The sequence below is a fragment of the Monodelphis domestica genome, chromosome 1, assembly GCF_027887165.1.
Source record: "Monodelphis domestica isolate mMonDom1 chromosome 1, mMonDom1.pri, whole genome shotgun sequence".
Taxonomy (NCBI): Eukaryota; Metazoa; Chordata; class Mammalia; order Didelphimorphia; family Didelphidae; genus Monodelphis; species Monodelphis domestica.
In genome coordinates, this window is record NC_077227.1 from 258691571 (window position 1) to 258703060 (window position 11490).

The 11490-nt window shown below is 39.3% G+C and overlaps 1 protein-coding gene across 3 annotated transcripts in view; it reads right to left on the reverse strand.

The window, feature by feature from the left end:
- The window catches only part of PSEN1 (presenilin 1), a 74525-nt gene extending 65329 nt beyond the window's left edge, over positions 1–9196 (reverse strand). The window contains exons 1-2 of one of the 3 annotated variants that reach the window (XM_016427518.2): positions 9051–9186; positions 3685–3876 (exon numbers count right to left, since the gene is read on the reverse strand). The gene's annotated coding sequence lies outside the window, so the exon portion shown is untranslated. Of the gene's footprint in view, positions 1–3684; positions 3877–9050 lie in introns of all 3 variants that reach the window. The other 2 variants (XM_007472874.2, XM_001368184.4) reach the window with 2 other exon arrangements.
- Positions 9197–11490: the final 2294 nt, after the last annotated feature.

Here is an 11490-nt window from a genome sequence, read left to right on the forward strand (position 1 = left end):
TATTGTACTCATTTGTAATGTAAATCTTGAAATCTCTCAGACTTGTGAATGTTAAAAATTTCCCCATCAGGGAATTCTTAATTGGAACAAATTCCCTACTGAGAAACATTCCCCATTTTGATGTGAGAACTTGCCAGGATCAGAAATGGGAGGACCTCTACTCCACCCGTACTTAAGACTACTTTGGGGGAGAAAACTCCTTGCTAAACAAAAGAAAGTACTTGGATCCATGCTTATGGTGGGGCAAGGAGTTCTTTGAGTCAGGCCTGTTTTTAAAATTGATACAATGAGATGCTAGGTACCTAAAAAGGTCGGGCAAGTTTTGTCTTAATGAGATTAGTTGACTCAGCTGTGTTTTCACTGGTTCAGACTTACTGAGGAGATTTGTCGACTTAGCAGGAATTCAGATGGGCAGTCCTTTGGAAAGTGTCTACAGTGATTGGTAGATGTAGGGACTTAGGGGAGGTGACATGGGAGAAAAACCCCTATATAAGAAAAAGCAGAATCTCTTGAGGATATTCCTTTTGGAGGATCTCTGATGAGGACCGCTTGGGAAGAATCTCTTGAGAGAGGCTCTGGAGAAGGGAAACTCTTGGAGGACAATCTCTAAGGAGGTCTCCCTGGAGCTCCTCTAAGGGGACTCTGTCCCTCTGGAGGCTCTGGAGAGAGGCCCTTTGGAACAGTCTCTGGCTGGAAGGCTCTTTGGTGAAGTCAGCTGAGATGGAACTGGCTTGGTGTTACTAGAATCCTTGTTTAGTCAGAGCTTGTGGTGAGTGTTAAGAAACTGACTGATTTCTCTCTTAAGACTCAGGTCTAGGCCATATTGGCTTGAGGCCCTTCATACTTATTCCTTTCTTACTCTCTCTCTCTTTGATTACTCATTGTATTGTTAATTAAAATCTCTATAAAACCCAGTTGACTTGGGTATTTGAATAATGGGGAATATTTCCCTGGCGACCACCTTATATTTGATTTAAAAACCAAGACACTGTAGTGAAACATATTTTTTGCGCTCAAATTTACTCACCCTCTCTTATATCTAACACAATTTATATCTTCCACCATTTTAATTCACTACAGTTTAAGACCTTCACCATTTTAAAATCTCACGGTAACATCTTTCAAATTTTCCTCTATTTTCATTACTTTCATCCCAATCAGAAACTTTTGCCTAATTCCCCTTTAAGGCCTCCAAATCCCTTTGTGACCCTTAGATGACTATAAGTCACCCATACATTCAATATTATGAAATTCTACCACTAAATCCACCACTAAAATTCTACTTTAATACTTCACTGAAGCATAAAGAGGATCCCAGATTCTCAAAGGCCAGTCCAGCAGAACACGGGTTCAAACAGATATAATCATGCTGCAAAATCCATGAAGGTTGGGCCTGGTCACAGGCTATGTGGCTGCTAGTCAAAGACCATGCTAAGTTCAGAGGCACTAATTACCAGAATAGCTACAGGATGATCAACAAATCTTAATAACCTTCTACTGAGTAGTAGAGGTCTTGGAAGCTGCATCAGTGGAGGGAGCACTCATAACAATGAAATCTGTCGTGCAAAGTTTATGGAAATCCAGCAAAGTCTAGCTGTTTGCAGACTCAAAGAGTAACTCTAACCACTGAACATTCTACTACACATGAAAAAACACATACAACTATTTCGTCCAACAATGAATGACCTGTTGAATTTCCTCTCATTTCAGGATTCTCTTACCATAATGAATCACTACAATTTTCTCTTCTGTTATCTTTCACCCAAATCACGTAAAAGCAGCTATTCTTTTCCATTTGGTAAAGACACAAAATTACACTTAATTCTTGATTATTAGTATACAGATTATTCATGACAAACTTTCTGTCCCAGGCTAGCTCTCTCGCCACCTAACAATATACTTTTGCACCACCTGCCCCAACAATCGCCTGGAACTGCTTTAGTGGAATACAAACCAATTTTAATATGACCTGTGCTTTTAAACTAAGCATAATTACAATTAAAGAAAAGCAGTGCTGATGTGGGGAAATGGGGACACTAATACACTGTCAGTGGATTTGTGAACTGATCCAATCTTTTTGGAGAAAAATTTAGAATTACACCCAGAGAGTTATAAAACTGTATACTTTTAAGCCCAGCAATATTGCTATTGGGTCTATTTCCCAAAGAGATCAAGGAAAGAGGAAAATAATCCTTATGTTCTTAAATATTTATAGTAGCTCTCTTTGTGGTAGTATGAAGATGGGGTTAACTCTCCCCTGCCCATTTTTAGATTTAATCACCAGAAGGGTATACACCCCACTTGTCCTTAAGTGGGGGAGGTCTGTGACCCATGTGTATGAAAGTGGGTGACGAATCAGAACTCACTGACTTCCCCCTGGGCAGTCCTAAACAAAGCTTCAGCTGTTATTGGTCCATGTAAATGGAAGGAAGTCACAGCAAGTGACAAAAAAGAATGGTCTTTAAAAATGCCAAGAACTTCCTGTGACAAGGTCTTTTCCCTTGAATTTGACCCTGGAGGAGCTCTGACTGAGGACCTTGGACTGCTTCTATTAGAACTACCATGTGGGTGAGTGAAAAAGGCTGACTCCCTTCCCTGGCTTTCCTGGAGGGATTAGCCTCTGGAGCAGCCCCTCATCTGGGAGGAGGCCTCGTGGCTAAAACCTTTGTTAATAGACCCTTGGGCCCTCCAGTGGGGGCTTACATTCTGTCCCTTACAGTACCAAAAAATTGGAAATTAAGGAGATGCCCATCCCCTTACTGGGAAACAGTTAAACAAATCATGGTACATGATTGTGATGGAATACAACTGTACAAAAAAAAACCACACACACACACACAAAATGAAACAATGAGTGGACTGATTTTTTTAAAATGTGGAAAGAACTAAATGAGAGCAATGAGTAGATCCAAGAGAACATTATACACAGCCACAGAATTAAAGTTGGAAGAGCAAACTGAGAATGTACTTCCAAAAAGTAGAAAGGTAAAACATGAAAGACTTAATTTATATGTACATGCTGGCCTCCCTGACAATATCCTCTGAAGCAGGGAGGAGATGAGACACATTTGGATGAAATTTTTTATGTAGATATGAAGTTAAACATATATTTTATAAAATTTGGAATTCAAAAAAACACAAAGAAAAGCAGTGCTGTATAGTAGTAATTAGAGACTTGCACTGATATCAGGCAGCTGAGTGAAAGTCTGGCCCCATACACATCCTGACAGAGAGACCCTGGACAAGTCATTGAACATCTCTCAGGCCATCCTCCAAGATTACAGGCTCCAGAGTGACTATCAGTCTCCAGCTGGTTCCTCATCAGGAGTACACCATTGCAATGTCTGGTCCAGGAGTAACAGGAATAATTTTAATATTAAAAAATCTTAACAGTAAACTAAACTTGAACACTACAAAAGTATACCTTAAGATACCAAACTAGTCAGAAGAAGGTATCTAGTATGTTGGGTGGATTTATGGAAATACACAAACAAGAATCACACCAGATAAAAAGGTTGCATTCTGAATCTAGGAAGGCAGCATGTATCTATACTGATCAGGTCACAGGTTTGTCTAAGTATTAACTATCAGAACATTACTAAGTACAGACTATATAAATCAAGTCATTATTATTATTAAAATAATACAAGTTGGGTAACATGAAGTAGTGGAGAGAAAGCTGACCTCAGAATCAGGAAGACCTGGGTTCAATCTTGCTTCTGACTCCTAATGACTGTGTGACCCTGGGAAAGTCACTTAATCCCTCAATCTTCCAGGCAACTCTCTGAGATTGTAATTTGCTGAGGTGACAATCTGCATTGGTAGAGAGTTTTCTTATGAAATCACAGGTACTATCTTCTAAAGTAATACAATGATCTGTAAATAAAAAATAAATTATTTGAAGACTAGCTACTACTTTGGATTACCTATTATGCTCCTTTAATACAGTGATCTCTAACTTACTGTTGGTGCATTCCATCAGTAAATTTTTGACTACATGCTTCCACTATATGTATAATTATTTGTAATTCAGGGGTATAATACTGTACTAACATGTGATTAAAAATATACATATAAAAATTTTAATAAGGTAAAAATGTAACTTTATTAGTGGTACAAAAATCTTTCCTTCTCTTGTTAAAATATTAATAATATTTTTGGCGATAGCATTATGATAGAATATATTATTTTCAAGAAAAATTCCTGTGCATGTCCTGAGGAATAAGGTGAATAGATGAAATATGGAAGGAGGGAAGAAAGGAAAGAAAAAAGGAAAGACATTTTTTTGAGGCATTTACTATGTGCCAAATGTTAAATGCTGGGTATATAAATACAAAAGTAACAGTCCCTGCTCTCAAGAAACATATATTCTAATAGGAAAAGATTACACAATTGGGGGAAATGGTGGCCAGGGAAAGGTACTGGGGTCTGGAAAGTCACAAAGATGGTAAATGGAACAATAGGACAGTAAACTGACCTATTATATAGGTCATATATATATATATATATATATATATATATATATATATATATATATATATATATATATATATATATATATATACCAGAGAGAATGGTAGAATTTATTTGATTACATAGTTCTCAGAGTAAGAGGTAAGGGAGGTGAGTGGGATCCAGTTTTCATTATCCTTTTCCACCAGCTCTGCATTGCTTGCTTGCCCCTGCATCTTATTCTATCTGATCCCAATGAATGAGTGAATAACTGGCACAGAATGCTTCTCTTTGCTCAAATGTTCATCATTTCAGGATAAGGGAGCCTTAAAGAATGTTGCAATGGTTTTTTTCAACATGGTCCTAGGGGAACTCCAAGTGTTTTCTATTCCTCCACAAACTCACACTCAGCAGTAGGAATTTCATTTTCTAGTTTGTACCTAGGAGACGGTGGTGTGTCATAGAAAAGTCATGAGTCAGTCTTATGAGTCAGAGGACCTGCCTTTGAATGCTGGCTAAGACATTTACTCCCTCTATGAGCATGAGCAAGTCATTCTGGCGACCAGTTTCCTCAACTGTAAAATGTAGTGGGAGGAGGGAGGGTTCACTAGATATTTCACATTCCACTCTAATGCTATAATCCACAAAGTCATGGCTCTCTCTTGGCCTTAGTTTTTTCATCTGTAATCAAATAAGAAGCATCTAGCAGGTGTTTGAGAAAGGTTTAAGAATATAAAGGAAAAAAGAAAATGACAAGAAAATAATCCCTGCCCTCAAGGAACTTACACACTCTTGGAGGAGGCAACATGTACATGGAAAGGATTAAACAAAATTGCCTCTAAGGTCTCTTTTAGTTCTAAATATATTATCCACAATCACTTTTCCCTCCAAGCTTCTATTTTCCATCTGTAAAAAGAAAGGAACTAATTGGCCCCTAAGGTTCATTTCAACTCTAAATCTATAATCCATAAGGCTATTTCTCCTTTCTGGGCTTCATTTTCCTCATCTAAAAATTAAGGAGTTTAGAAGCCAAAGCTGCATGGTCCTGGGGAGTGCAAAATGGAATGATTTAGTTCCTCTTAGGCTTGGTCTCTGATAGTCCAGTTTGGAGGGTGAAGTATCAGACGCAGCAGCAAAGACAGGAAAGAAAACAAGTAATTTTTAGGGAAAAGATAATCTGTATTACAGATATCAACCTATCCATACAGGCTCAGGTAGTATAATCCACAATTCTACTTAGAATGAAAAGAAGTGGGGCTTTTAAGGATAGGTTCTAGAATACACAGTCCACCTTTTCCACCTTAGAAGGCACCAAAGAGAGAATCTTCCCTGTGCAACTGCTACTATTTGGGCCAGTTCAAATGTCCAATAGGCAATAGGATATACTAATTAGAAGTCAGTATTGGACAAGTAGATCTGAGCATAGAAATGATGACTGAATCCAAGGGAAATGAGATTATCAAACAAAATAATATGATCTGAATTGGCTTTGTTCAGTGTTCCCAAAAAATGACATGCTACCTCCTGCTTCCATGTCTTTGTCTGGGCAGTCCCTCATGCCTAAAATGATCTTCTTCTTGAACTCCAGCTCTTGGAAGCTCTTGGTCCCTTTCAAGGTTAGGCTTAAGTGCTACTTTCTTCAAGAGGCTTTTCTTGATTCTTCAGGTTATCAGTGGCCTAATCAAAATCACTATTTTGTGTGTATACTGTATTGAGATACCTGTGTATTACACCCCTTAATAAAATTACCTTTAATCAACGTTTGTTCAGCCTGCGTAATTTTTATTAGAAGTATAAACCTTCCACAGGATATTTAATGTACTAGGGACTCCACTTAAATAATTTTTAAATTTCTTGGATACCAATGGAGCCATGTGGCTAGCACTTTTTTCCCAGTCATACATTTCTCTAATGGTATACTATACACAGTTTTTCCTGTGTAAATTCCTTATTTTAAGTGTACTTCAAAACCTATTATTTATGCTACTCTTCATTTTCCTTTGGGTTATTCTCAACTTTCAATCTTCATATTAATACAACATGGCTTGCATCTATACAACATCGCTAGAAGAAAACTAGTGTTAAGAGGTGTGTGTGTGTGTGTGTGTGTGTGTGTGTGTGTGTGTGTGTGTGTGTATGGGGGGGGCAGTGTTCTTTTTCTAGGAGAAGTCTGGAGTCATTTAAAGACTTGTGCAATCTCACAAAGGAAATCCAATCCATTTCTCCTGTTTTGGACCTATGTGTCTATTAATGTGGCCTCAGATAACAGTAGCTTTCTCTTGGTTACCATGCCCTACTGTTGAAAGATATTGTCCATGAAATACACTTAGATCACCATTGTTTTCATATGAACTCGTCTAACATTGCCTCCTTCATCTAACATTTGTGAAGTTGGGGTGTTGTTTTTTTTTAAACAATATGTACTGGAACACTCGGATTTTCCTGATGCCAAAGCCAGCCATCTATGCATCTCTTTATTCAGAATTTACTAACAAATTATATAACTGACTTGGGTAATTGAAAATGATGCCTTTTTAACAGATGTGTCTTACAAAACATTTTCCTCCTAAGTTAAAAAACAAACCCTAAAATCCAAAAGACTTAATAAAACCTAATCAATTATTTGTCTGGAACAAAGCTCAGGGAAGGGAAAATTTAGAGATAACCTAATCTGATACAGAAATGCAACTTGAATTCTAATGTCACTTCTGATTTTCTTTGACATTAAGTAAACCTAATTTGTTTCCTCTTTTGAGAAAATGAGGAAAGATTTGCTAACTGCTGAGTTGGCAAAGCTAGTTTTTGAAGTCATTAAGTTTTCTTAAAAAAAAATACCCAATTTTTCAGGTCTTATTTTAGTTTAAGTTCCTTTTAAGAAACCACTAATTGCCAAAAAATCAAATAAGAAAGAATTTTACTAGTCTTTGTTCACTGCACATTTCCTAACTTTTAATAAATAGTCTCATTCTGCTTTTCTAAATATTTAAATATATCTTTAATATAGGCAGGTGGTGGTAAAATGCATAGAGTGCCAGGCCTGACATCAGGAAAACTCCTCTTTCTGAGGTCAAACATGACCTCAAACAAGTATCAGCTTCATGACCCTTGGCAATTCACTTAATCCCAATTACCTCAGTTTTCTAATCTGTAAAATGAGCTGGAGAAGGAAACAGGAAACACTCTAGTATCTCTTGCCTTGAAATCCCCAAATGTAGTAAAAAAAAATGGGACTCATCTAAAAAAACTGAAAACTACTGAAAAAAAGAGGGCTGCCACAAAAAAAGAACTAAAATAAAAAATATGTGTACAAAAACTTTTTTTTTCCTTTTCCTTGCCTAAGGTCCAATTTAAGCATCTACTTAACATACTGAGTAGTAAGAGATACAACTGATGTGTAAAAAATAATCCCCAATACTGAGTTTACAATCCAGGGATAATCAGGAGGAAATTCGATGGTGCAGTGGATTAAATGTCTGGATCTGGAGTTAGGTAGACCGGAGTTCAAATTTGACCTCAGTCATTTGCTATCTGTGTGACTGAGTAATTCACTTACCTACCTCAGTTTCACTTGTCTCCCAAGAAAGTTGTGAGCTTAAGATGAGATAATATTTGCAAAATAACCTTTGCAAACCTTGAAGAACTATGTAAATAGATGCTATTATCATTAACCACTAATAATTTCTTGTAGGGAAAATAAATGTTTTGTTTATGCTTTTTTTAGGATCATAGGAAACAAATGCATAACCCCAAAATACCTTTATACTTTTGAACACATCCATTAAAATCACACCACAAATCATGCAACCATGGAAAAATATTCTAAATTAATTAAATAAAAAAAATTTTGGATCGCACCACAAATGCCCTATACAGAGAAGCATTCTTTGTTGCCGGCGACACTTTTCATTTCACAAAACTTTAAATACACTTGAGTGCATCACTAGTAAAATTGAAACTGCTCACACATTCTTGATGACTCAGTTAAACCACTAGCTAATAAACCTGAATTTCGAGGTTGGGTGGCAGTACGATACAAGTCAAGTCAGAGCGGGAACTGAGGGGCGACCAAGGACACACGAGAGGATCTAGAGGGGCCAGCTTTGCACCAGCTTCTGAATCTTAACTAGAGCGCCCACAAAGTTTCAGCTTCCTCACTTTAGTCGCCCCATCTCCAGAGAGGTGGACCAAGTTCATTTTGACCCATTCTTGAATGGTCGGCGGCTTTCGACCCTAAATAGAAATACTCCGTGGATTAGTTTATTTTCCACAAACTGCTTGCGGTTCCCTCGCACCCGCGGGGTGTCCTTCGGGGCCCCCGAAATACCAGCACAGCTGTGGCCAACTGTGGGTGCCCCTGACACCTGCTCCTAACCCAGCCCAACCTAGCCCAGCCCAGAAATCGGACTCTGACCTCCCCGCCCCACCAATTCCCGAGACCCGGCACCCCGCTTTCCAAGGCAGCGGCGAAGGGTGGCGAGGGCCATGAACGCCTTCCCGGGTCCGCGCCGCAGCCACGCGGACTGGCCTCTGCCCGAAAAGGGCCTCTCCACGCCATGGATTCCCCTCGGAGTCCCAATCCCACTCCATCGTTCTCCTACCTACTCTTCCTCCCACGGAGCGCCCAGCTTATATCAGTTCCTAAGTCTCGCCCCACTGGAGTCGCTTGTTTTGTTTCCGAAGGGATCTCTCGGCCGCCGTAGTTTCCGACTCTCGGGTGCCGCCCGGTGGCTTTATCAGTCGTCACTTCCGGCTCGGGGCAAAGTCCCTGAAGGAACTGGACTGGTGGCTTTTTTTTTTTTTTTGTGTGTGATTACCTGGACCCTGTCCTTCGCACCGCGTTCTCATGTATCCCGTTCCGCCCCACTATTCTCATCCTCCCAGGGAGCAAGACTTGCAGCACCACGGATGCCGGAAATCCTCTAAACCGTTCTTTGGTCGTCTTCCTTTAAGAGGAACACCTGAACTAGGTCAAAGAGGAGGACCCTGCAACTTTTTTTTTCCCTCCGTGGGCCGCTCCACTTTGTAAGGGCCGGAGTCCTGGGGGTTTGGTGGAGGAAACTGTCCTTTGCTCTTTGCTCACCCGTGTAAAAGGTTAAGGTGGATGGCCTCATAAGATCCTTTCTGGGCCCTAGGACTTGGTGTATCGATGTACGGGTGTGGGTAGTAGGGCAGTTTGACCACTGGAAGGGACCTTGGGAATCCTTTACCCCAACCTTTTCATTTCTACACATTAGCTTTGCAAATGTAGTGGTGAAGTTAACTGGTGGTTGGTTCAAGGGCAGAATTCTTGCCTGTAACACAGGAGACCTAATTCCATTGCCGGCCCATGCACGGTCCCAACTAAGAGGACCTGGGTTCTAAACCAAGTTTTCACATTTCCAGTGTAGTCGCTCTGGGTATTATTTTACTATAAAACAAGAGGATTATACCAGGTAACCGCTAATGTGGCTTACAATTTGTTTCTTAGTTCGTTCAAGCATTTATAAATAGAAGTTAAGGCTGGGGTGAGGCAAATTTCATTTCCTTTGCCTAGCCAATGCTAAGCACAGTGTCTTCCCATGATACATGCTGAATGATTATTTGTTCGACTGAATACACTTTTAAGGAGAGGGTGGCATCTTTTTATCTTATGTCACCGCAGGCACTAACACTAATCAGTTCGATATAACATTTTCTCATCAGCCCAAGTTCTCCAAAGCAAAGAACCAGCAAAACAGCTTACATTTGTTAAAAGTTGGCTTATATTTACCAATAGAGAATAAGCCTCATGTGGTGCTAAAATATTCCTGAATCCCAAGAATGGTAGTTTAATTTGATAAACATTAACTTGTTAGTATTAGGTAATTGGGACAGAAAATTAAAAGTGTGAACAGTCCATAAACTATAGTTCCTTGAAAGTAGTAGAACCTAAATGTTTGTAGAGTTAAACTGATATCTTTTCTCCATTTATATAGAGCCTGAATTTTTCTTTCCTGTTGGCATCAATATGAAGTGGGCCAACCATTTTGGAACACAATTTGGAACTATATTCAAAATTACTAAATTGTGCATATATACTCTCACCCAGTGATACCATCACTGTTTTATGTCCCAAGAGATCAACGAGGAAAAGTATCCATATATTGTACTATCAGGGAAGGGTAAAGAAATTGTGACAATATAATAGAATGTTGTTAGAATCACAAAAAATTGTGAGCTTTGGGAATACTCACTTCCTACCTATCTGATAATTCCTGGACCACCTTCTAGGTCATGCCCTTCAACTCCCACAGGTCTGTCCTGGTCCCTATTCTCTTCTCTGATATACTATTTCATTTTGTGATCTCATCAGCACCCATTGTTTCAGTTTTTATCTCTGTTGGTGATAATAAAATCTTAGCCTGACCTAACCTCTACTAACCTCCAAACTCTCATCTCCCACTGCCTCTTAGACACCTCAAATTGTATACCCCATATACAACAAACAGAATTGTGTCCAAAATGGACATTATCTTGTCCAAAATCCTCCTTCCTTCCAAATTTCTTTATTACTGTCAAGTACCACCACCATCCTTCCAGACACCCAGGCTTCCAACTTCAGTGTGATTTCTCACATCCATTTTCATGATTTTATCTTTGTAATAACTGTTATATCTCTAGGGATCCTACAGACACAATTCTAGGGGAAAGTTTTTTAACTCTTTGGAGTATTCCTGACACTACCATTATACTCTCTGAGCCAACGGAATAACAATGTAAATCAGGTGTACTCTTTAATACAGATCTGGAAGCTCCAGTGTCTAAAAGACAATCATAATAGGTGTTACCTACCTTTGAGATAACATGGGGTTTAGTATGGGGGGCGGGCAGTGGAGGGACAACAGGTAGGACATCAGGGTCCAGAATATCAAAGATTGTATCCTTTGATTCCTGTGCCCCAGCACCCTCCCACATACCCTCATTGTATTTGGAATTTCCTTGGGCACCCTCCCATGAAGGCCACCCCCCTGAGGGGCATTAGCATCTCGAGTATTTTTTTGACAAGCATCACTTAAGTTA